The sequence below is a fragment of the Dipodomys merriami genome, unplaced genomic scaffold, assembly GCF_024711535.1.
Source record: "Dipodomys merriami isolate MVZ:Mamm:240054 unplaced genomic scaffold, mDipMer1.0.p SCAF_172, whole genome shotgun sequence".
NCBI lineage: Eukaryota > Metazoa > Chordata > Mammalia > Rodentia > Heteromyidae > Dipodomys > Dipodomys merriami.
Window position 1 is genome coordinate 2,536,947 of NW_027203071.1, and position 25,125 is coordinate 2,562,071.

Consider the following 25,125-nt stretch of genomic DNA (forward strand, 5'->3'; position numbering starts at 1 on the left):
AGGAGGAGGCGGCGGAGGAGGAGGAGGGAGAAAGGAAGATCGGAGTCCCCGCGGTGGCGGCGGCGGCGGCGGGCCGGGAGGAGGACCAACCCCGCGCCCGGCGCCGGGGATGTCGGGCGCTACCACGAGGCCGGAACGCTGGACCCTGGGGTAGGTGGGAGAAAGCGCGCGGAGCCGCGGTGCGGGGGGCTGTCAGAGAGTCATTTTTAGCTGTGCACCCTGCCACGCAGCTTCTGTTAGGCTGGAAGGGAGAGTGTAGAGGGAGGACGAGAAAGCCTGGGCTTCCTCGCACGTTCGGGGACGCCTCCCTTCATCCTCCCATTGCCTGTTTTGTTGTTGTTTGTTGTTGTTGTTTGTTGTTGTTGTTCCCCTCTCCCCGCTTCTCTCTGGGCTCACCTGTTTATTTCTAGCAACCCGAGCTCGTGTGTGTGTGTGTGTGTGTGTGTGTGTGTGTGTGTGTGTGTGTGTGTGTGTTAATGTGGGCACGAGAAGCTATCTCTTTTATTAGAAACATTATTGGGGGCCGAGGGGGTGATGTTGCTGTAATGTATACTGATCTCGAACAGTTTTCGAAAGGGGAAGGGCTTGGCAGAGGCCCCCACTAACTCTTTGCTGTAGCTAACCCCAGGGTTCCTCCCTGCTTTCCCGGCCAGGAATCCTTTACCTCGCTCCGTTTTCTACATGCCAGCTGCCACCTTCCTGAAGGAAGACCACACCTATGATTCTAGACGATTTGGTGGAGAAGGGGGCCGAGAAACCGGGAATCCCCTGCTCCCCCAAGGGCAGAGCTAGACCCCCTAACACCCCAGAATTGACAAAGAGCGCGTATTTCACCTGCTGATTGCCTTTGGCACGTCTGTTCTCCAAGCCACCGGAAGTTGTGGTCTGCAGTTGTGTTGGGATTTTTCTCCTCCTCCCTATCCCTGGCATCCCACCACCAGCAATGAACTGCTGGACTTAGTGGAGAAAGAGGGAGATGCCCCCCCCCACACACACACGCTTTGGTCCTGGGTGCTCTCTTTTATTACCCAGTGGGTATTTGACTTGAATCTATTTTCCCCTAAACAACCCCAAACCAGGCCTAAACGGCTGCTTTTTTTTTTAATTCCCTGAACCACACCCTGGCCCCTCTTGGTCCTCCAATGCCAAACGCCTCCCAGTTAAACGGCACACCCAAGCCCGAGTCCACCGTTCCAAAAACACAGGAAGGGAAAGGGACTGGAGTGTCAGAGTATCCCAGCAGTATTTCCCTCTTCAAACCTCGAAGGTATATAATCTTTATATTCTTATCACATGGCCCTCCCACCCCACCCCCTCTTTTTTTAACCTCTGACTTTATGATGGGTATTTGGGGGAAGGGGTGAATGTAAAAAGACGCTCAACTCTCTTCCCTAGAGTGAGTCATTTTCTTACTCTTCTCTTTCATTTATGAGATGCTTAGCATATTAAATATGTAAATATATCTGCTTACTATTTCAACTTATCTTCTTCCTGGCCAATGAATAGCTGGGACCCCAAAAGGAAGATGAGTGTACAGTTACTGGAGTGTTAGCAGCCTGGTCAGAGAAGACCCCACTGGAAAAGCCACCGGTCTCCCTTCCATGACATCACCACCGAAGCCTTCCAACTTTAGCCTCAGAACAGGAAGAAGGCTCAAAATAGAACTACCTTCGGAATCTAGCTCCTTTAAAAGTGATGTTTTAAGTCCACTGCTGGAGGAACACTGAACTTTGACCTGGGGAATGAGGAGAAAAGAAGGCTATAGGGATTGTAATTGGTTCCATTGAGGTACTGGGGGCATACTTTACAGGTATTTCAGAAAAGCTTTTCTCAGTATAGATGGGTAACTAGACTGATATATGATTGATAGCTTGGGTTGAGATTCATTTATTGAATCATTCGTATATTTCAGTATGTCCACAGTAACAGGCATGTTTTAGAGCAAGTTAGAGGGGCTCCTGAAATGTGCTCCATCTGAGGATACAGGAGCAGCTGCTGTGGGTATGTAAGTTGAGAGACTCATTATAAACAAAAATTGTAATTTTTGCAGGGTAACAAGCATCCTGGACAAAGAAATAACAATATCAGGATTTTCCAGTTTACCTTAAGAAACTTAGTTTCCCCATCTGTGAATCTCCTTGTTTCCAGTTCTGTTCCTGAGTTGAGGTGTGCTGTTCTCTTTTCCACCTAGCCCTTCCCAAAGACTGTTTAGTAAAGTATCCTCACTGAACTATTGACAGTTTAAGAAGCGGTGCAGAATGTACTCAGCATAATTTAACTCCTTGGTAGATGCCTTTGAGAGAATTGTGGGCTTAGAGGGATGGTGGACAGGAAGGGTGACACCTTGGATTCTGGTTCAGGTTTAGAAGAATCCAGCGACAGGGTCATTGTTTGTACCAGCCATGATAGGGGAGGCACCAGCTCTGCACGAGCCCATCATCTACCCAAAAGATAGCTTGGTGATAAGCTGAATTTAAATTTTTTATCTGATTTTAAAAATTCATGCCCAATTTGATTATTGGAACATGTTAGTGTGTCTGTACTCACACTTGTGCATTTGTGCCTACTTTTCAAACTAAATTCATGAAAAGTACAGATTAAGTATTTATATTGAATCTTAATACTGGAATTGGAATGCTTTCAAAGTAAAAGTACTCTAGATTCAAAGATTAGTAGGAAGCCAGGCACCAGTGGCTCACACCTGTAATCCTAGCTACTCAGGAGGCTGAGATCTGAAAATTGTGGTTCAAAGGCAGCCAAGCAGGAAATTCTGTGAGACGCTTATCTCCAATTAACTACCAGAAAACTGGAATTAGCGCTGTGGCTCAAGTGGTAGAGCACTCGCCTTGAGCTGAAGCGCTCAGGGACAGTGCCCAGGCCCAGAGTTCAAGCCCCACAACCCCCCCTCCCCCCAAAAAGATTAGTAGGACCTCCCCAGAAAACAGAAAAAGTAAAATAATGCACTACTGTTTTACCTATTTTAGTTTTTGAAAGTATAGCTACTAGAGAACTTAAACACATATAAATAAATCACTTAGAATATATTTTTTGAAATATTTTTATTTGGTCCATAGTAATCATTTATGGGATACAATGGGGCATTTCAATACCTGTATGCTATGTGTTACATAGAACTTCTTTTCTTTTCTTTTTTGCTAGTCCTGGGGCTTGAACTCAGGGCCTGAGCGCTGTCCCTGAGCTTCTGTTTTGCTCAAGGCTAGCACTCTACCACTTGAGCCACAGTTGTCACTTCAGGCTTTTTCTGTGTATGTGGTACTGAGGAATGGAACCCAGGGCTTCATGTATGCTAGGCAAGCACTCTACCACTAAGCTACCTTCCCAACCACATAGAACTTCTTTTGGACTTCTGTGGCCTAAAGCATCACTCCACTTTGTGTGTGCATTGATTTATAAACAGGGCTTCATGAAACATCTATTTCATTTGTGCCAACCATCTCCCTTCCCCTGCTGTGTTGCATGTGGATATTTGGAAACACCCGGACTATTAGAATATTACTGCTATTGTATATGAGACTTCCTCATGACTGCTTTGCAGAGTTTCTATGTAGGAACTGTATCAGGAAGGTCAATGTAATAGGGTCTTGAAGGATTCACTCATAGGTATTGTGGAAAAACTCACACACCTAGCTAGCTATATAGTTTCTTGTTATAGAGGGCTCCTGGGCATAGCATACCAAAATATATCCCAAATAGTTGTTGGTATGGTAATGATTATGACACCATTTGGCATTTTAGTGATGCTTCTTATCTCTATTACTTTTGTTTGCTGTCTCTTTTTGTCTTTCCTTCACTTGCTGTCTACTCCTATATTAGAGTTTATTGACTGCTGACTCCATTCCCCTCCAACAGGTTCAGTGCCACATGAATAGCAGTAGTGGTACCTTTGGTGTTCTCTTTTGTCTAATGAAGTTCAGTTATGGCACTGGAAATCATTTAAAAGCCTTTAGTGATATTCCTCCCCCCCCCCTTAATAGATAGGACACTGTCAAATACCTATTAAGATGTATAGAGATTGAGATTAAACATATGCTTTTGTTGATTTCGAAGGTCCCTGAGAAAGGAAAAGGCTTATCAGTGATTTGCACTTTGGTGGGAATGACTGATAAATGTGCTGTGAAGGGACAGGAAGAAGACAGTTTGACTTTGGGAAGAGTGTTAACTGGTTGGAAAAGGGAAACAGTGCTTAAGTACGCAGCACAGCATGTGGTGGGAGCAGTGGCACTGTGCACATGTGAGCAGTGGAAGAGTGCTTATTTCACAGATGTAGGATAGAGTCTATGAGGATGTGGAGTGTGCAGAAAAGTGGAATGGGATTCTGTTTCTGGAACAGGCCAAGGCTCTGGAATTTGAGGTCAATGCAAGTCTTGGGCATTGTCCCCTTTAGCCATCCACTAAGGGAATGTGAAAAGGGGATGTGGATGCTGTCCCTGAGCTTTTTCACTCAAGGCTAGTGATCTACCATTTTGAACCACAGTGCCCCTTCTGTTTTTCGAATGGTTAATTGGAGATGACTCTCCCTGACTTTCCTTCCCAGCCTGGCTTTGAACTCTAAGCTTCAGATCTCAACCTCCTGAATAGCAAGGATTACAGCCCCCAGTGGCCCAGTGTCTTTAAATGGCAGTGCTTCACTAATGAGGCTATCACTGATTAATAGGAGATGGTCAGAAGTGATCATTTTAAATTTAACTGTTTTATCTGGGCAGAAGAGGAGTTGGTATTTTAAGATGGGCTCTTGCTGTATAGCTGACAATGGCCTTGGACTGGAAGTCTCCTGCCTCTGGCTCTTGAGTGCTGGGATTACTGATGTGTACCAGCATGCCTAGCTAAAATTACTTTTTCCACTTATAATTAGTAACTATTTTGTGAAGAAGGCCTTTAAAAAAAAAAAAAAACAAGCCGGGCGCTGGTGGCTCACACCTGTAATCCTAGTTACTCAGGAGGCTGAGATCTGAGGATCACGGTTCAAAGCCAGCCCAGGCAGGAGAGACTGTGAGACTCCTATCTCCAATAAACCACCAGAAAACCGGAAGTGGCACTGTGGCTCAAGTGGTAGAGTGCTCGCCTTAAGCTGAAGAGCTGAGGGACAGCACCCAGGCCCAGAGTTCAAGCCCCACAACCGACCAAAAAAAAAAAACAAAAAAACAAACAGACTTGCTTTGTAACCTAGGTTGGCTTTAACTGGCACGTATTTCACTAGTTATTCAAAAGGATAGAGAGGAACTCAGAGTAAAACTGACTTGTGAGCAAACTGTGTAAAATTGGAACTCTTTGGATGAAATGTAATCCAGAGCCGAGTGCTAGTGGCTCACACCTGTAATCCTGGCTACTTAGGGTGCTGAGATCTGAGGATTGTGGTTCAAAACCTGCCCCAGTAGGAAAGTCCATGAGACTCTTACGTCCAATTAACCACCAGAAAACTGGAAGTGGCACTGTGGCTTCAAGTTGTAGAGCACTAGCCTTGAGCAAAAAGAGCTCAAGCCCTGAGTTCAAGCCCCATGACCACCCCCTCCGCTATATGTGTGTGTGTGTGTATACATACATATATATATACATACATACATATGTATGTATATATATACACATATATGTACACATGTATAATATAATATTATATATATAATTCAGAATAAACAAGAAAGAAGATAACCGTAGAACATGTATATGAAGGGCAAAGACCCATAGAATAGAATGCGTGAGCCAGCCTATTTGTTCATTTGTAGTCTCCTGGAGCTGTTGTGAAATACAGTCCCAATCAGCATAAGGGAGGAAGCTCAGGTCTCTTCTGTGCTGTGTGCTTGCCTTCGATGGCAGGGTGTTTGCTTGTATAACCTGCTGAGATTGTACAGCATGAGACTGTTTAGAGGCCTGCCCTTGAAGTGGGTAAAATAATGACACCCTCCATAGTTACTCCTACTTAGTGCTTCTTATGAGTATCAGTACTAACTTTGTACAATGTTGTTATTCTTGACTGTTCCTTGCTTTTCTAGCCAGTTTCTTTCTCCTTCCTTACAGGAGATAGATCTGCAACATTCTCCAAGTTTCTCCACAAATCTTTGGTACACATTGTTTTTAAAATCTCAACAGAGCAAAGCTTGCAGTAACATATAGGTGTACATGTTGTGTACTTCTGACAAAAGGAATTGACATTGGAGCCTCTTTTGCTTATAATACATTACTTTTTCATGTATGTGTTCCAGTACTGGGGCTTAACTCAGGGCCTTTCTGCTATTGCTTGGCTCTTTTACTGTAAGCTGGCACTGTACCACTTGAGCCAGAGCTCTGCTCCTGGCATTTTGCTGATTAATTGGGGATAAGAGTCTCATGGATTTTCCTTCCCCAAGTTGCCTTTGAACCATTATCTTCAGCTCTGAGCCTCCTGAGTAGCTAGGATTACAGGATGAGCCCCCAATACCCAGCCTATATATAGAAAAGTTTTATAATACCAATGGCATCACTTTTGTACATTTTATACAAATGTAAATACAGTTCCATACTCTCAAAAGTTTGAAAAATAATCATACCTTGACTAAAAGAAATATAAATTTAAACTAACAAATTAAACTATAGTAATTTTTCAAATACTTTGACTTACCAGAAGCTTATTTTGTTGCATCTCCAGTTAGTTAATATAAAATCTATGTTTAAAGGTCAGTTTCCAGATAAGAGGAGTGAGACATGATTTTAGTGAGTACATTTAGGCTCCACATTACTTAAAAATAAATCTTTTGGCACTCCAGAACGACTTGCTTTTTTAGGTACCTGGTGTATCCACCATAAGGTTGTTGTGCTTTGTCAATTCTGACAGAAGAATTGAGTTTAAAATCAATTTGATCTTTGGATGGTAGGGTTTTTTTGTTTGTTTGTTTCTGTTTTTTAATCACTCTATGCAGTGCACTTGCTTACTATAACATGATTATCTGTGGTTACTTCTTTTTTTTCATTAAAACAATTTAATTTGGGGGAGGGGAAGGGGATGCCAGTATTAAGACTTGGACTCAGGGGCTAGGAGTTGTACCTTAGCTTTTTTATCCACAGCCAGTTGGTACTCTACCACTTGAGCTCCAGCTCCACTTCCAGCTTTGGGGGATTCATTGGAGATAAGAGTCTCATGGACTTTCCTGCTTGGTTGGCTTCCAGTTACAGTTCTCAGCTCTCAGTCTCCTGAGTAGCTAAGATGACAGGCATGAGCTAACATCGCTTGACCAGTTTAATTCTTATAAGAAAAAAAAAATCTGAACTGTTTCTGAAGGTTTCACTTTTCAGATATAAACATGTTATTAACAACTTTCCACAAGAAACAACTATGTTATTAAAACATTCACTTTTATAAAATTATTTATAAAGTATCACTTAGAAATCCCGTGCTTTTTTCTTCCTTTGAAACTGCTGTAGAAGCCGGGCGCTGGTGGCTCACGCCTGTAATCCTAGCTACTCAGGAGGCTGAGATCTGAGGATCACGGTTCAAAGCCAACCCCGGGCAAGAGAGACTGTGAGACTCCTTTCTCCAATAAACCACCAGAAAACCGGAAGTGGCGCTGTAGCTCAAGTGGTAGAGCACTCGCCTTGAGCTGAAGAGCTGAGGGACAGCGCCCAGGCCCAGAGTTCAAGCCCCACGACCGACAAAAAAAAAAAAAAAAAAAAAAAAAAAGAAACTGCTGTAGAATTGATGAGACCTGTCAAGTATTCATAGGATAATGACTATTTGCTCTTTACTATCATGAATACTCCCCGCCCCCAACCCGCATCAATTTAGGTAGAAGAAAATGAAAGAAAGAAAAATAAGTTGAAAAGCAGATAACCTTCTTTTAAGGTGCTTGATAATTGAGTGGTTATTGATGATGGTTTTACATTAAATAAGTTTACATTGTGTCCTTCATATTAAAGATTCACTTATACTAATAGTCTGGTCAAGGAATAATCTCATGACTACTAAGGATCTCAAGGTTATTTAATTGTACCCATAGTTACCTAAGACCTGGGGTTTCAGTATAAGTGAACACTATTTTTTTTATTATTATTTTGTTAGTCATGGGGCTTGAAACCTTGGTGCTAGTGCTATCCCAGTTTGAGTCACAGTTCCATTTCCGGTTTTCTGGTGGTTAACTGGAGATGAGAATTTCATGGACATTCCTGTCCAGGCTGGCTTTGAACCACAATCCTCAGATCATAGCCTTCTGTGGAGCTAGGATTACAGGCATGAGCCACCAGGGCTTGGCTGACACTATCTTCTAAAGGGCTGACCGTGTGGTCAGGAAATGTTGGATGATTACACTTTTATCCTTCTTGATGGATCAGCTGTCTAAAATTTTATTCTCAAACAATCACGGTGTCTTTGTTCATGTAACAGATGTTTGTCATTTGGGTGAAAATATGCAACTATTTCCAGAAACTCTTAGGTTGTGGGCTCCAACTTTGATTTTTTTTTTAATCTTTATTGCCCTCTTGTGTTTTAGCTCTTGTATTACATCAGTTGGCTAAGACCTAGCAAGCGACCTCCTTATTAACTTTTAAGATTATTTTTGCACTTTAGAGAATGTTGTTTTAAATTTCAGTATGGCTGAATTATATCATTGGATATTACTTTTCTGCAGATAAGTTCAGTATCATGGTGCATAAAATTAATAGTTGAGCGATCTTCACTGTATTCTCTGATTTTCTGACTTGCTGCCAATCTAAGAATTGATGTTTCTGACTTATTTGAATCAGAGCTGATATTTCATCTGCATATAATGAGTCTTTGAAATTGAGTGAAAGCTTAATTGAAAGTAATTATTTTTCAAATATCTGTCAAGTTTTACTCAAGCTGAAATAACTTGAGATCTCATGACTGGCATGGAAAAAAGTGAATTATAGTTTTTAATAAGTTGATATTCTGATGCCTGAATTCCAATTTCACAATCTTTTTGCACCTTTTTATACTCATTCCTGAAATTACTTCAGGGTATGTCTTGCAGGTACAGATTATTTCAAAGAAAATGCTATAGATAGGTTATTTTTTTCTTTTTTCTTTTTTCTTTTTTTCTTTTTTCTTTTTTTTTTTTTTTTTTTTTTTTTTTTTTTTTTTTTTGGTGCTAATCCTAGGGCTTGGACTGATGGCCTGAGTTCTCTCCTGAGCTTCTTTTGCTCAAGGCTAGTGCTCTACCACTTGAGCCACAGCTACCCTTATAGCTTTCTGTTTTTCTTTCTTTTCTTTTTTTTTTTTTTTTAGTTTAGTGCAAATACAAGTCTTGCCTGGTTGGCTTAGGACTACAATCCTCAGATCTCAGCATCCTGAGTAGGTAGGATTATAGGCATGAGCATCAATTCCCGGCTCATGTTGAATTTTTTAAAAAAGAATGTGTTGGGCTGGGAAGGTGGCTCAGTTGTAGAGCACTTGCCTTGCATGCCTGAAGCCCTGGATTTGATTCCTCAGCACCACATAAGCAAAAAGAAAAAAGCCGGAAGTGGCGCTGTGGCTCAAGTGGTAGAGCGCTAGCCTTGAGCTGAAGAGCTGAGGGACAGTGCCCAGGCCCAGAGTTCAGGCCCCACGACTGGACCCAGAAAAAAGTAAAAATAAAAATAAAAAATAAAAAAGAATGTGTTGTCAATGTACCACATAATGCTATGCTAAATAACCAGTGTCATTAATTTTAGTACATTGTTAACACTCAGAGCAAGACAAAAAAAGTCATTTTCTGCTACTTTTGTGCATTTCATCTTAAAACCTAAAACTCCACCGCTTTGTGCTTTGTGATGTATGTTACTAGCAAACTGTATGTAACTCTAAGCAAAAAGTATGTGTTTTCAGAAATCTTTCTGTGTAAACTGGGTCCCTATTTGATGTAGTTGGAAAACTAAGTGGCATAATGCAAAGAGAAAATGGGGTTCCATGTTTAGACCTAGATTTGGATCTAAACTTGCTGTAAGTTAGTCACATCATCTCCCCCAGATCTCCCTTGAATGTTGTTGTTTTTATTATCTGTAATATGTGATAATGATAGCTAACCTATTTTCATAATGCTTTTTGGAGAAGTTAATTCATTATTAACCTTATTGTATTCGAATGAGAAAATCGAATGAGAAAACACATGGAAGATTAATGAATGTTAGGGAGGTGGGATGTATTATTGCCATGTTTGGTGATGAGCACTTTGAGGACAGGAACCTCTACCTCATTTATCCTCCTGAACATCTAGAAAAACTCTCAAATATAAGAGTCCCAAGTAGATATTTATTGCATGAGTGACAGCAGAAAGATAAATGCAGTCTGTGAACTTGGGCTGGAAGACACAGCTGAGAAGCAGGCTTCCTGATAGGTGTACTTTCAGGAAAAAAAGAAAAAAGCCCTATTGTGTGATGGTTCATCCTCATTAAGATAAATAAAGCATGTGTTCACCTCTTATTCTTAATATAACTCAACTAGGTATTTTCATGTTTCAGCTTCAACTATTGCTGGGGCTATGGCCCTTTCTTCTGCCTCCTCATGCCTCCAACCAGAAGGGGAGCCTTTAGTTCTTCACTTCACCAGAAGCCTCAGAGGGAGTAATGCAACTGCCTGTAAAGAATGCTGTTGGACCCATACAGTGACTGACAGGCTGCCCTGGCTCAGTTATCACAGTGCTGATGCTGTCCATTCTAAAGGTACAGTACTGTGATAACTGAAGGATGGCAGCCATCTTGCCTTCCACCAGTGTCTCATCACCCACAAAGAAAGACAGAAGGCAGAAGAGAAGAGGAAGGAAACAGGCCCAGACACCCTTCACATCATTCCTGTGTTTACAATCTCTTCCAGGCCTTCCAGGTTATTCTGTCTCTCCTGCCTTGTTTTGTTAATGTGTTAATAAAATAAGGTCGTTGTTGGCATGGTACTGTGAAGACCATCCTGCTGAGCAAATGTGTAGGAGATCTTGGAACCACTGACTCTTCAGGAGGAGTTTATGGAAGTAAGTCTGCAGTGGCATTCAGAGAAACTTGTGCCACTTTATAAATGTGAACAGTAACCTGATTAGGCTAGTCTGTCACTACTGTGTTGGGTGTTCAAAATTAAATTAAGCAGAAAAGGAAAAGTCTTACATGCCAAGGAGTATTGGTATTATTGCATGAATAAAATTCCATCTTTTGGGGTAAGGAATTGTGACCTGTCACATTCAAGATGTTTACAATCTAGGCTAATTCTTACAGTTATTGCTACTTATTGTCATCATTACAAGAAAGTGAAATGTAAATTGCTTTATTACTAGCAAGTCAAGAATGACTCCTCTGCACTGCTACTTGGTACAAATTCAGTTCAGGGTTCTGAAACTGTAAACAGCAAGCCAGCATCACATTGGCATGGATGGAGAGGAAATTTAACAGAATGTAAAACTTCAACTGCATTGTAATCTAAAAAAGTGTTATGGGGATGGCTGGTGGGGTTATTAGAGAAGCCAGGATTTTTTACATCCCCTCTGCCAGTATATCTCTTCCTTACAGAGGATACTCTTTGATACAAAGGAATGTCAGAATTCCTGACTATGCTGGGTCAGAACTCACTGTAAGGCCCAAATAGTAGTATGTATTTTAAACTACAGGTCTATACATGGACATGTTAACCTCTTCCTAGGCTCTGTCTGGGAACTGCAATTCACTGCAGATGGCTGGTAAAGAAACCAGAGCAATGACCCATATGCCTAGACAGAGGTCTGCTGAAGCCAGACCCTCATTTTTAACCTACAACCTATCATAGGGCCACATAAGGGCAAGTTCATGTTGGTTTTTTGTGTGTGTATGGAGGGAGTGTAGGTAGGTGGGTTGTAGGGCTTGAATTTAGGACCTGGGTGCTGTCCTTGAGTCTCTTTTTTTTTTTTTTTTTAATGTTTTTTATTGTGAAAATACGATACAGAGGGGTTACAATAACATGAGCAAGGTAATGAGTACATTTCTTATCAAGCATTGTTGCCACTTCCTTTCCTCCACAACTACATTCCTCGCCCCCTCCCTGAGCCTCTGTGCTCAAGGTTAGCACTCTACCACTTGAGCTACAGTGCCACTTCTGGTTTTTGAGTGGTTAATTGGAGATTAGTTTCATGGGGACTTTTCTGCCTGGTCTGGCTTGGAATTGTAATCCTCAGATCTCAGCCTCCTAAGCATGTGTGGTTTTTTAAAATACATCGATCTTTACCTAGTAGTTCACATTGCCCACTCTGTGTATTAGATGTGGCCAGTTGCTATTCAGTCTTCCACCAGACCAGAATGAGAAAGAAAGGGAACAGGAAGTGAATGTTCACTGTTCTGTCCAATCTCTCTTCTCCAAAATGAGCCATACCTAGACCATGCCAGCTTGATCCAAGCTGTTGTTTTTCAAACATCAATTTCATTATAGCCCAAGACCTTCCTGTGTCTCTACACATTTAGATTTTCCCTACACTGGAAACTAGACTGTTTTTGGTGAATTACAAAGGGATAGTGCCCAGCTGTATATTAACACTGCCACTCCTGAAATTCCTTGGAGCTTTTTTCTCTTAAAACAGCAATGGAATTTCTGACAAAAACCCTGGAAAAAACTCTGGAGAAGAAGCAGTTCTGGGATTGGTGAATCCTCAAGTAATCTGAAGCACTCCTAAATTAAATGTTGTAGCAGGTGGGGGGGGGGGGAAGTAGTTGAAGGAATAATGCATTGTGCAATTGTTGGCTTAAGTGAGGATTTCAACACCTTCCCTGATCTTCCTGTTTTCCCTGTGAGTTTGACAAAAATTCATCAGGTTTTGTACTTAACCAAACTTGACCTCAGAATCCACATCCACGCCTGGAGAACGTTGCAGAACTGAATGTGGATTGTAGTTTGAAATCAGTCCAGTGCTTCTACAGCTCAGCCAGCCTGGGCTTGACTTCCTGGGAATGGGAGCCCCAGCCGCTCACTCACTGAGTCCCAGAGAGCATTGACACCTGCAAGGGAGTTGATAGATGCAAGATGGAATGTGTGTTCAGTGGGTTGGGATAAAACTGACAGGTTTCCCACTACCTTTTAATTTATGTTGGCTTAGTATATTCATTGCTTTCTTCAGTGTAGGTATGTGGGAACGGGAGGAATAAGTGATTACAGGGGTAATCTAGGAATACCATCTCTGGGTATATATCCAAAAGATGTGAAGAGACTCTGAGAGGTATACGTACACATGTGTTCATAGCACTATTGACAGTAGTCAAAACATCATATCTACCCAAATGTCCATGGATAGATCAGCAAAATGTGATATTCACATAGCATGGAATGTTCAATATTTTCTTTAAAAGTAAATAAATTATGGTAGGCTATATTACAGATGAACCTTGAAGATGCTATGTTGAGTGAAACAAGCCACATATAGATAGACAAATGCCATATGACTCATGAGCTCGTAGTATATTTATATCTATCAGTCCAGCCAGTAGAATGATTACTGCTAGGGCCTAGAGGAAAGAGGGCTTGGGGATTAGTGCTTAATAAATAATTTTATTTGGGGAAGATGAAAAAATGTGGAGATGTACTGTGATAGTACAATGAATGTTCTTAATGCAGACCTATACGACTAAAAATGGTAAGTTTTATGTTAGAGTTATTTTATCACAAAAAAAATTGAGAATAATAACACCTGTGTCCAACAAGATTACATTGATTGCTCTCTTCTTCAGGTAGTTTTCAGTTGAAATAACTGTTTTAAGTAATCAATTAAAATATAATTGCCATGTCTTTATATATTTAAAGTTTTCTAACCTGTAGGTAGACATAGGTACAGAGGTGCTTACATGGATAACTTTAATATAAAGAAAGCCAAATATAAGAGTACAAAAAGCAGAATTAGAGGCCTAGGCAAGAAATCTGCCTTTCAGGCATCTCTTCATGTATTTGTGCCATTTTCGTGAAATCAGATAACTTACTAGTACTTTCCATGTATTTGCTTCATCTATGCAACCCTTTGGGCTTGTAATAAAGAGGAAATTATATGTTACCCATCGTGTTTATATCTACACCTATGTATAGAAACAACCAAAGCATCAATCAAGTGTGGTAACTAATCATGCAATATCTGAGCTAAAACAATTGCCTTAGTGTTATTTAGTAAATCAAGCATCCTAATTAGACTTGAAACTAAAGTACCATCAAATTCACTAATGGAATTTTATAATTTGCTCTTTATTGTGAATGACTTGTATGTTTAATTTTAAAAACAAGAATAAAGCCATAGAGACTGGAAATGACAGCAAAACACTGAAAGACCACATGTGCTGCTTTAGACATAGGTGGTAAGAGATGGTCATTTGCATGTCATTTGCATATCAAGCCTATTTCACTACCAAGCTCTGGCTTAGGGTTGATACTCTGGAATCAGATCAGACTTGTAGAAACCTTGGATCTCTTCCTCCATCCCAGGGAGTGTTCTGCCTGACTTGCTTGTTACAACATGATTTGGAGGAGATGGCTAACTCTTGTTCCTACCACATGGATTTCAAAGGTCTTGCTATGCCTGATACATTTTTGCCACCTCTGAATTAACTCTGAATAACTAAGTAAATGTAGCATGTGACAAATTGTCTTAAATTTTATTTCTTCTGGACCAATTGCTCTTTGAGGCTATAAGCTTCTTATAGTCTGATTTTCTTTCTGGAAAAAAATTGCTTCCTTAAAACTTGTGTTTATATATCTGTGATGTATACTATTAATAGATAAATATATAAACAAATATGCCATATAACTCTCTTTCTATATATATATATATATATATATATATATACATACATATATCCTCAAGCATTATTCATATTAACCATTACCAGTCAGATTTCTCTTTTGCCACAAATTCTTTTTTTTTTTTTTTTTTGTCAATCATGGGCCCTGAAATCTGGGCCTGGGCGCAGTCCCTTAGCTCTTCAGCTCAAGGCTAGCTCTCTACCACTTGAGCCACAGCGCCATTTCCAGCTTTTTCTGCTTATGTGGTGCTGAGGAATCGAACCCAGGGCCTCATGCATGCATGGCAAGCGCTCTACCACTGAGCCACCTTCCCAGCCCCTGCCACAAATTCTTAATTCATATAAGCAAGGTTATGGGAATATCAGAATTCTACTTGCCATGTTTCATACTGGAAGACCATAGGGATTCTCGGAAGAGAATGCTAGCCTGCCACATTCTCTGCTGGCTTCCTTTGGGATGAAATATATGCCTCACACATAAGCCATATTAAATAGAATAGAACTCATGCAACTGAAATGGAAAAAAAGTTTATTATATCTTTTTTATTCGGACTGTTATTTGTATTTTATATTTATGGTTCTATTAAAAAGCAGACTGATACAGACAACTTCTAAGTCAGCTTGCAGAAAATTCAATTTCTCCTATCTTTGAAATGAAATTACAAGAGAATTACTTATTTTGGTGCTACTGGATTTTGAACTCAGGGTCTAAAGCTGGTTAAACAAGTGTTGTACTAGTGAGCCACATCTCCAGCCCTTTTTTGCACTGATTAATTTGTTTTTGGTTCTGTGGGGGCTTTTTTTTTTTTTTTTTTTTTGGCTCTGGCTTGCACCTAGACCATGGTTTGCCTATTCTTGTTCTTTGCATCTGTGTGCGTGAATCCTGGGGTTTGAACTCAGGGCCTAGGCTCTGCTCCTTTTTTGCTTTTATTATTTGAATCACAGCTCCACTTTCAGCTTTTTTTTTAACCTTTTCAGACTAGTTTATTTCAATCAGCATATGCGTTGAAAATTTCTGTCTTTCCTGCCTTGATGTCTCATTTGTTAAAGTACTTAATTATATTTTTTAGTGTTTTGACATTTCATAATTATTTGTCCATTCACTTACTAAAGAATGTCATTTCCCATTTTGGGGCAATTATGGATAGAGCTCACAGGTAGACAATTTTGTGTGGACATAAAATTCCATTATATTTGGATACATACTGAGGAGTATAATTGTTAGATTATTTGGTGAAACTATTATAAGAAACTGATAGGCTATTTTCCAAACTGGCTTTATCATCTTGCTTTTCTACCAGCAATATTGAGAGCTCCCATTTCTCCACATCCTCATACTTTTGTTAGTGTTTCCCACTTCTGGGCATTTACCCAAATGACCACAATCAAGACTACACTAAACCTACCAGAACAACCATATTCATGGCAGCATTATGTACTATAACTAAGATATTGAATCAACCCAGATGCCTGTCAGTAGACATATGGATTAAGAAAATGTATAGACACAATGGAATTGTGTGCTTCCATCAGAAAGAAAGGCATTACTCCCCTCATAAGGAAATGGAAAGACTTGGAAATTTTTATATTAAGTGAAGAAAGCCAGACCCAAAGAAACATAGTCTGCACAGTTTCCCTTATTTTTAATAGCTAGAATATGTCTATGATATTCTTAGCAGAGGATCACAATATCTTTTTTGGTAGTTTATTGGAGATAAGAGTTGCACAACAGACTTTTCTGCTTGAGCTGGCTTCAAACTTTGATCTTCAGATCTCAGTCTCCTGAGTAGGGTTACAGGTGTGAGCCATTGGTACCCAGCTTATTTTTGTTTTCTATAAGGGCTGGGGTGACAGGTACACACCATGCCCAGCTATTGATTGAGAAGACGGTGTTGTGTGCCTGGACAGCTCAAACTGCAGTCCTCCAGAGCTGTTTCCCAGATAGGTAGAACTTAAATGCTTGAGCCACTAGTGCCCAGCTTGAAAGAATTACTTTGACTCATCTTACTTGAAATGTTTCTCCCCTCATATTGAAAAATATGTATCATTAGGCCACAAATATCTTGGGGCAAGTTGCTGGGGGAGGAGATGACTTTGCTAGAAGATTTCCAAGGCCTTGCCTGGACTCCATAGGAGAGTGCTGAAACTATTGAACTATGGCTTTCCGGGTTCTGCTACGAATGTGTGCTATACATTCAACTCAAGAGGTGAGTGGTAGAGGGACCAACCTCTTTAGAAGTTACAATGAGGTGGGCCAGCCTTTTTCATGTAAGGCTCTTTAAAAAGCTGTGGTCTCAGTGGAACCACTCTCAGGTTTACTGTGGATGGTCTGGGGGAAAGTAGGTAAGAAACAAAGCTCAAAACAGGAAGGAAGGAAAGGAAAGAAGGAAGGAAGGAAGGAAGGAAGGGAAGGGATGACAGAGCAGTCCACCATCACCACCACCACCACCCCGCACCCCAAGCTCTATTGTTGGCTGAAATGAGAGCCTTAAAAAATTCTGCAAGTTACATTGGTAAGAGCCCAATTTGAGAAATCCTCATAACCCAAAGGAAAAGGAGTTTCAATAGGCATAGAAGTCATTGAAAATAAAAAGCAGTTGACACTTTATTCACCAAGTTCACATTCCAAAGTTAGACTTATTAAGAAGATAAAAAGATTGCAAAGGCTCTCTTCAGACAGAAGTTTACCTATGGATCTTTCTTCCTCTAGAAAGTTCCCTGGCTTGCTGCTTCTTCCTTGGGTTGGGATGGAATAATTAGCAATGCAATGCAATCCTCACTTCCAGCAGCCTGTAGACTCCCCCCACTGACTCTCCTTTCTCCAGACTAAGAGGCAAGTTAGAGGGACAGCACATTGCAGTGAGTAATAGCCCCAAACTCATTTGCCATTCTTGCCTCCAGGTCTCTGGCATGAGCACAAGAACTATTAACAGATATGCTCGGTCTGTGTTTCTCAGGCCTAAGATGGGAAATCACTATAAATGGGAAATAATTAAATACGCTTTAGCCTAGCATGTTAAAAAAAATAAAGTAGGCTTGGACTTGTTAACATGCAAAGTGTATAGATCTGGAAATACAGCTATTAGTATAGCACTCGGGCCCTTAATTCAAACCCAGGGCTGCCAACAAGATAAAAACAATGTTTGGCATGTGGTAAAGATACTATTGCATGAAATCTAGTTCTCTGCTTTGTGGATATGTTTGTGGATTTGTATATTAGGGCACAACCATACTTTTCCAACTGATTTTTGGTTAAAATCTCAAATTTTGAAGGAATAGTAATAATAGCTATATTTAGTGAGTGATTTTTTTCATGGAGAAAGGAATAAGTTCGCCTTCTGTTTTATTTGTTTTAAAATGTTCATGGCAAACCTGAACTCTCTGCTTCACTCCATAATGGTCTAGATAAGGTGCAGAAGTTGTGAGTAAACATACAAATACTTTCCTGGCAACGTACCAGAATAATTTTATATCTGTTGAATCTAATGATAGAAACATTGGCTTGTATTTTATGTCTTTTTAAAATATCCTGACAGTTTTTATTGTTATTGTTATTTATTTTTATTGTTATACAGAGGCATTACCATTTTGTAAATTAAGTAATGAGTAGATTTCTTTCTGAACAATGTCACCCCTTCAATCACTTTCCCCCATTTTCCTGCCTCCCACCCTTGCCCACAAGTTGCATAGTTCATTTTTCACATAGTCTCTACAGAGTACCATGGTATTTTATTTTACACACATCAGCCCATGATGGATTAGAAATAAGAATAGCCTGTCTCTTCCATGAATAGTATGAGCAACACTGATTTACACCCAGCAGTATGAATACTCTTGGTCTTTGATGCCCCTTTAGTCCTTTAGAAATGCCCGATAGCCACAGCTGCCCCCTGGAAGTGGCTGATTAACAGTGGGAAAGGGGTTACTGTGCTACCAGCTGTAAAAGAAGGACCCTTGATTCTAGAACCTACTCCCCTTAAGCATGGCTAATGGACCAGGCACTTGCATCACTGAAAACCTACAGCCTTTATTGATTTTTGGAACTTGCAGGATCAGGACTTGGGGTGAAATGTCTGCCCTCCCCTCTGGGAATACAGAAAAGGCTCTTGCTTTGGAAAACTGCCCCCATGAGAAAGTTCAACTGAGAACAAGAGCAGTAGAAGCAGGATGATGCTACTGAGGTCTGTGAAACCAACGGGCCGGGTAAAGGTAGCCAGGCATCTCCTTTACCCGCAGGCTCTGTGGAGGGAAACACGCCTCATAAATCCTTCTGCGGTGCTTTGTGTCAGTCCTCAGGTCTGTGAGTCTCTGGGTCTGTGTTCATCTTTTAGGCTTTCAAAGACTACAGCCAGGGAGTTAGCAAGCCTGAGAAGTGGCTGGAGCATTTGATTAGTTGAATGGCTTCCTTATGTTTTCTTGGTTTGTTCTCATAACAAATGACCTTAGGACAACTCCTAGCAACACATGATTGTGGAATGTGCCCTCCTGAGAAATGACTGCCTGATTTTTCATCCTGACACAGGGAAAATATGTGAAAGCATTTTCAGACTCAAATTCATATGAGTTTAGGTAATGGTAATTGTAAAAACTAGGTGTGTGTGCTATGTGCCTGGTATTTTACTTACACGTGCACACACACAGCTGTTTTGTTTTGTTTTGCCTTTTTTAGTTCTCAGGATGTTAGGATGTAGTCCAGGGCCTCATACATGCTAGGCAACATTTTATCACTGAGCTACATTTCCCCTCTACATTATTTATCTACCTTTTATTTTCCTTTTTGTGCCTGTCCAGAGGCTTGAACTCGGGACCTGGACATTGTCCTTGAGCTTCCTTTCCTCAACACTATAGCTCTACCACTTGAGCCACAATTCCACTTCCAGATACTTTGATATCTTTTTTGGAGATCTGAACCAAGCCTCAGATCTCAGCCTCCTGAGTAGTTACTTTTTAAATTGTTTTTATAAAGGTGATGTACAGATGGGCTACAGTTACATAAGTCTGATAAAAGTACATTTTTGAATGTCACCCCTTCCCTCCCTCACTTATTTTTTTAAGAGATAAGGCTTCACTGTGTTGCCCAAGGCTCAAACTATCCTCCTGCCTCAGCCTCCTGAGGAGCTGGAACTACAGACATACATCACTATGCCTGGTAACATATATTATTATTGAAGTGCCAGATGACACTCTTAAGTGAAGGCCTACAAAAACTAGGACACTTATCTGATATAACTTCATTCAACCCTAGGTTTCTGCATTTCTAAATTTCCTGCAGATTCTTATGTGCATCGGTGAACAAGCAAAGCAACAATAGACCCCCAAAGTCATAACATTTTCATTTATTCCTTCCTTGTACCTGCAAACCTAGTGTCAGACTCCACATCCTTTTGGTCTTTGGCTTTGAATATTCATCTCCTATTTAATAATTCAAAAGTAAGACTGTACATCTATGTCCTATAGGTCTTACAAGCTCAGAAATTCCCATAATAATGGTAGCAAACATTGAGGGCTTGCTACTGAGCCTCGCCAGTTGTACCTGCATTATTTTCCTGCCATTTCCTCATTTCCTGTGCTAGGTTCACACAGACCCACTGCAATTCACTTAGTGTTTACTGCTTCCCTGTCCTACTGGGAAGTCAGCTCTGTGACTTCTTAGTTCAAGAATATAAGACCAGAATCTCACAATGAGTGCCCAAATGTTCGTTGAAATTAATACACAAGCATATAAGCCAGTATAACTAATGGATAAATATTATTCCCATCTATACATAAGGAAACTGAGATTTATGGAAATTAAATAATAAGCTTAAATGTGGAAGTAGTTATTTTTAACTTCAAATTCTGTTTTGTAATATTATTTACGATTTACTGTTGAAATTTTAAAAGGGATTAATGTGATGTTTCAGGTGTCCAGTACTGAGTAGGTAAACAGTTGTATTTATTGAATGCATATACTCATCTAGTGACTATACCACTATTAAAGTAAATAAAATGTCATTATGTTCTACCCTGTCATGCTGTTGTCCTGATAGAAGATTCACATAAATCGATACTCAGCACAAGACTACTACTGCTTCTGTTGTTTATGGATTGTTCTCTTTCTGTCTGTCTCCCCACTGCCCCCCTCCCTCTCTCCCTCTCCTCTCGTTCCCTTTCTCCTTCCCTCTGTCTCTGTATCTCTGTCTGGCTCTCTCTCGTGTATTTTATATGATATAGAATCTTACTATGTGACCCGGATTGGCCTTGAACTTAGAATCCTCCAGCCTTAGCCTTCTAAAAGCTGGGAATATAGTCATGTGTTACTACATATGCCCCAAAGTCTCCAGCTACCTACTTAATGCCAGATTCTGAGACTCAACTCTTCTTTCAACTTGTAGAGTGTATCCCACTGATGGAGAGTTGCATTGTCATTGGTAGCTGTACTATTTGAAAATTATTTCTATTGAGATGAAATTTATCCTCAGGTACCTTCCACCCACTGGTCTGTATTCTGTGATTCAGGGTGTGACAGAATAAATGAAATCATTCTTTCACTTGTTGGTTTTTCGATTACTTACTTATCTAGACCCAGGAGAATTGGGTTTCTCTTGTCCCAGCCCCTCAATGGTCCTCATGTGGCATCTTTCTAGACAGTTTTTCCATCCTGCTGGCCCCTTCCGTGTGTTACTCAGCTTGTTCATGTCCTGATCATGTGCCTCATCCTGTACTCTAGGATGAGATCATATCCAGTATTTCTGGCAGTTATGTCACCCTGTTGGCTTATCCACATCCCTAAATTCCTTGTGAACTGTTTTTTAATTCTGATAAGAAAGTACTGACCAGATGGATCCACAGATGGCTAATGACTATGAAAAATAACGGTGGTGTCTACAAACACTATCCTCCATCACTGCACACCCCTGTCACACCCAAGATCATTGTGGTAAGATCAGCTTCACTGAGTTTTGTGGGAAGACTCAGCCCAGATACTGCACACAAACTGAAGGATTGACCCCTTCCCTGCTTTCCCAGGTGTATGCAGATACCAGGCAAGCCACCAAAGATGTGTGCAGACGACCTAACACCAGCAGGGAAATGTATCAACATTCTCTTGTGGGCCCAACTGAAAAGCCCCCACGTCCCTAGACCTAATGTCTTTTTCATTAACCTCTGCCTCCTTGCTCAAGCCTCATAAAAACCTGACTCCCGTCCCAGCTCTTTGCAGTCTCCAAGCCTGTGGGAAGGCGATGCCCCTCACTGCTCTATCTCAATGAACAGTCCTCACCTGGGGGAGATCGAGTCCAGCCTGTTTCCTTCCTTTCTCCTCCATTTTCCTAACATAAACTACCTACTTAACTTTTTAAACAGCCAAATGCTCTATCTGGCTCCAAATCCCAGGCTTGAATTCTTACCCACCCCAACCTGGGAAATTATTGCTGATTATGGCATTTTCATGTAAATGAAACAGGTGTAGCCCCAGAGAGCTGTCTTTGTAAACTTTAGTTAAAGTGGCTTGGTTAGGCATAGTTCTAAGGGTCCAATGTAGTTCTCTCACTGAAAAATCAATGATTTAATAATTGATGTACATAAAACCAGTGGGGAATGAGGTGGGAATGCTGGGTATAACTGGATAGGGAATTGGGTTTAACTGGCACCCTCTCGTCTTCATGGTGTAGGAAGATGAAGTCCCACCTCCCAGGTGATGGGCATGCCTGAATTCCTAGAGGTAGGGGCAGGGACTTGGGCAATAGGTTACTGCTCCTGTCAGTCCTGTGTCTTAAACTTGGGAGACTCAAGTTTCCTATGACCTTGCCCCCTGACCCTGGCACTATTTAGGTGCAGATGCCATTACACCAATGCCTTGGGTGTCTCCTGTCTCTAGGCCCTCCTCCAGTCACCATGGTGTTCCACTTTAGCTCTCCATTGGAGTTGATCTGATTTGTTGGTATCATTTTTCTGCTCTTTCTTTCCTCTCCTGCTCTCATGGCTCAGTATTCTGACAGTGTTGAGTGTATTCAAGGGGCTGCAGGTCTTTGTGACAGGAGTCCACTGCAGTCACCGGCTTTCCAATAAAGCCTCTTGATTCAACTTCTCAAAATGTGACTTCTCTGTCTCTTGCAACTGAGTTACGTTACATACTTTACACAGAAGACATGCGTTTCCAGGAATTCTACAGGATACCCTTTGATATCTAAGGTTCCTATTTTCATTCTTCCTGTAAAACATGCAAAGGGTAGCCGCAAGCTCACAATTCTCCTGACACATGTATGTTACAACGGAGCCCCTTGTTTTGTGTAGTTACACTAATTAAAAAAAAATCAATATGAGGGGAACTAAAATGACCTGGCTCAGAGAGTAAAGCTGGGTTACTCCATAACCACTTGATCACAAAGCCACTCTATGCTATTCCTACACTCAACAGCCTCCCTCCCCTGTGCTCTCCAGGAAGGCTATTACCCACAACCCTAGTCTCCCTTCTCCTATCCACTATTCCTAACCATAGGAAATTACTAAATTACCTAAGTAGAAAAGTGTAACAACCCCTCACCAAAGTACATGGCTATTCATTCAATTAAGCACATTAGGCACCTTGTGTACTTAGCTTTGGGCTACGGATCAGCCATGGAGGCAGAGTAAGAAGTCAGGGAAAGTTATTCAAGCTCAGGTCAGATGTGACCATCAAGTGTACTTCCTCCCCAGGGGAAGGACGAATGTCTGAATACCTGAAAGTGGTATGGACACCGCTGCTGTTCAACTTTGCTTTGCGATGCTATCTTCAAGCCCAGGATCCACCAGTTCTCACAAGTAATTAAGTACATCTTACGTCCTAATTCATAGATACAGATCTTTTAATAGTTCTTTTTAATTAGCATACATTAGTCATACAAGAGTTCCTTATGACATTCCATACATATATATGATGTATCTACCACTCTCCCTTACCCCCTGCCTCCTTCACAAACAATTGCAACAATTGCAACCTCTCCCCTTCCTGCTGGTGCCCCCACTCTCCAACACAGCCTGTGAGGAGTCAACCTCAGAACTTTGTGTATCCTAGGCTCTACCACTGAGCTACAACCCAGCTCTTGAATGTGTATGTGTGTGTGTGTGTGTGTGTGTGAGAGAGAGAGAGAGAGAGAGAGAGGAAGAGAGAGGGAGAGGGAGAGGAAGAGGGAGAGGGAGAGGGAGAAACAAAGAAGATCCTCGGGGCCTTGGCACTGTCTGAGAATTTTTTGCTCAAGGCTAACACTTGAGTCATCGTTCCACTTCTGGCTTTTTTGTGGTTAATTGGAGGTAAGATTCTCATGGACTTTCCTACAAGCTGGCTTTGAACCATAATCCTCAGATCTCATGCTCCTGAGTAGCTAAGATTATAGACATGAGATACTAAGTAGCTTGGACTGGCCTCAAATGACTGGTCCTCCTTACTCTGCCTCCCAAATGCTGCAATCACAGAATTGCACCACGACACTCAGCTCAGGAATTCTTCATTTAGGAATCCTGCTAATTCACATAACTAATCTTGGCATTGCATAGCATGTAAACGCTCATAAAATCCTTTTTTACTTACATTATTTCACTTGCTCCTCTCAACAGCCTGGTAATATAGGCTAGACCCAGACTCATTACCCTGTTCTGTAAATAGGAAAAATAAGACTCAGCCCAAAAGTGTTCTTAATCTATAAGGGTCAGAGCCTGGACACAGCACACGGGGCTGTGAGTCCTGTGCTAGCACCGTCATCCCTTTCCCTTTAGCCCTACCTTGCCCCATCCCAATACAGCTTGTACCTCTTTGCTCTTGCCGTGGCCATTGGCGAGGAGCAGTCACCACATCAGAAAAACCCAGAGTGAAGCCAAGAGGGAGCTGCTCTTTTTACAGGCTCCACTTGGTCAGTCATCTGTCGTCCTGACTTTCCACGGCACAGATGCCATCATCAATCTTCACCTTCACTTGGGATTTCAGTTGTCTCTACAGCACAGGATGCCATGTACGTTCTGGTCTCCCGGCAAGTATTCAAGGCATTAATTCTCATGTCATGCTAACCTATTTGAAAACTTGTAACTTCGCTCACTTTCTCTAGGGAGGGCATTAGCTAAGAAATGGGCTTGGAAGCTGAGATGTTCTGGTGGGCAGGTCACTGAGGAACATCTGGCCTAAAGTTCACTCTGTTCTTTGCCCATGAGCAAAAGCAACCCTATCTCAGGATAAGCCTGCTGAGTCCCCTATACAAGACACATGCCTGCAATCCCAGATACACAAGATGATAATGTATACAACCATTATCCTAGCTACCCAGGAAGCATAAACAGGAGGATCACCATCCAGGCCAGCTTAAGCAAAAAGTGAGACCCTGTTTGAGAAATAATGAAAGTTAACAGGGCTGGACGTGTAGTTCAAGTGGTAAAGTACCTGCTTAGAAAGCACAAGACACTGAGTTAAAT

General features: G+C 41.2%; 1 long non-coding RNA gene across 1 annotated transcript; it reads left to right on the plus strand.

The window, feature by feature from the left end:
* The first annotated feature begins 39 nt into the window (after window positions 1–39).
* LOC138829477 (uncharacterized) lies at window positions 40–21,522 on the plus strand. The gene is made up of 2 exons (XR_011372615.1): window positions 40–150; window positions 10,441–21,522. It is a non-coding gene; the product is annotated as an uncharacterized lncRNA (long non-coding RNA).
* The last annotated feature ends 3,603 nt before the right edge of the window (window positions 21,523–25,125 follow it).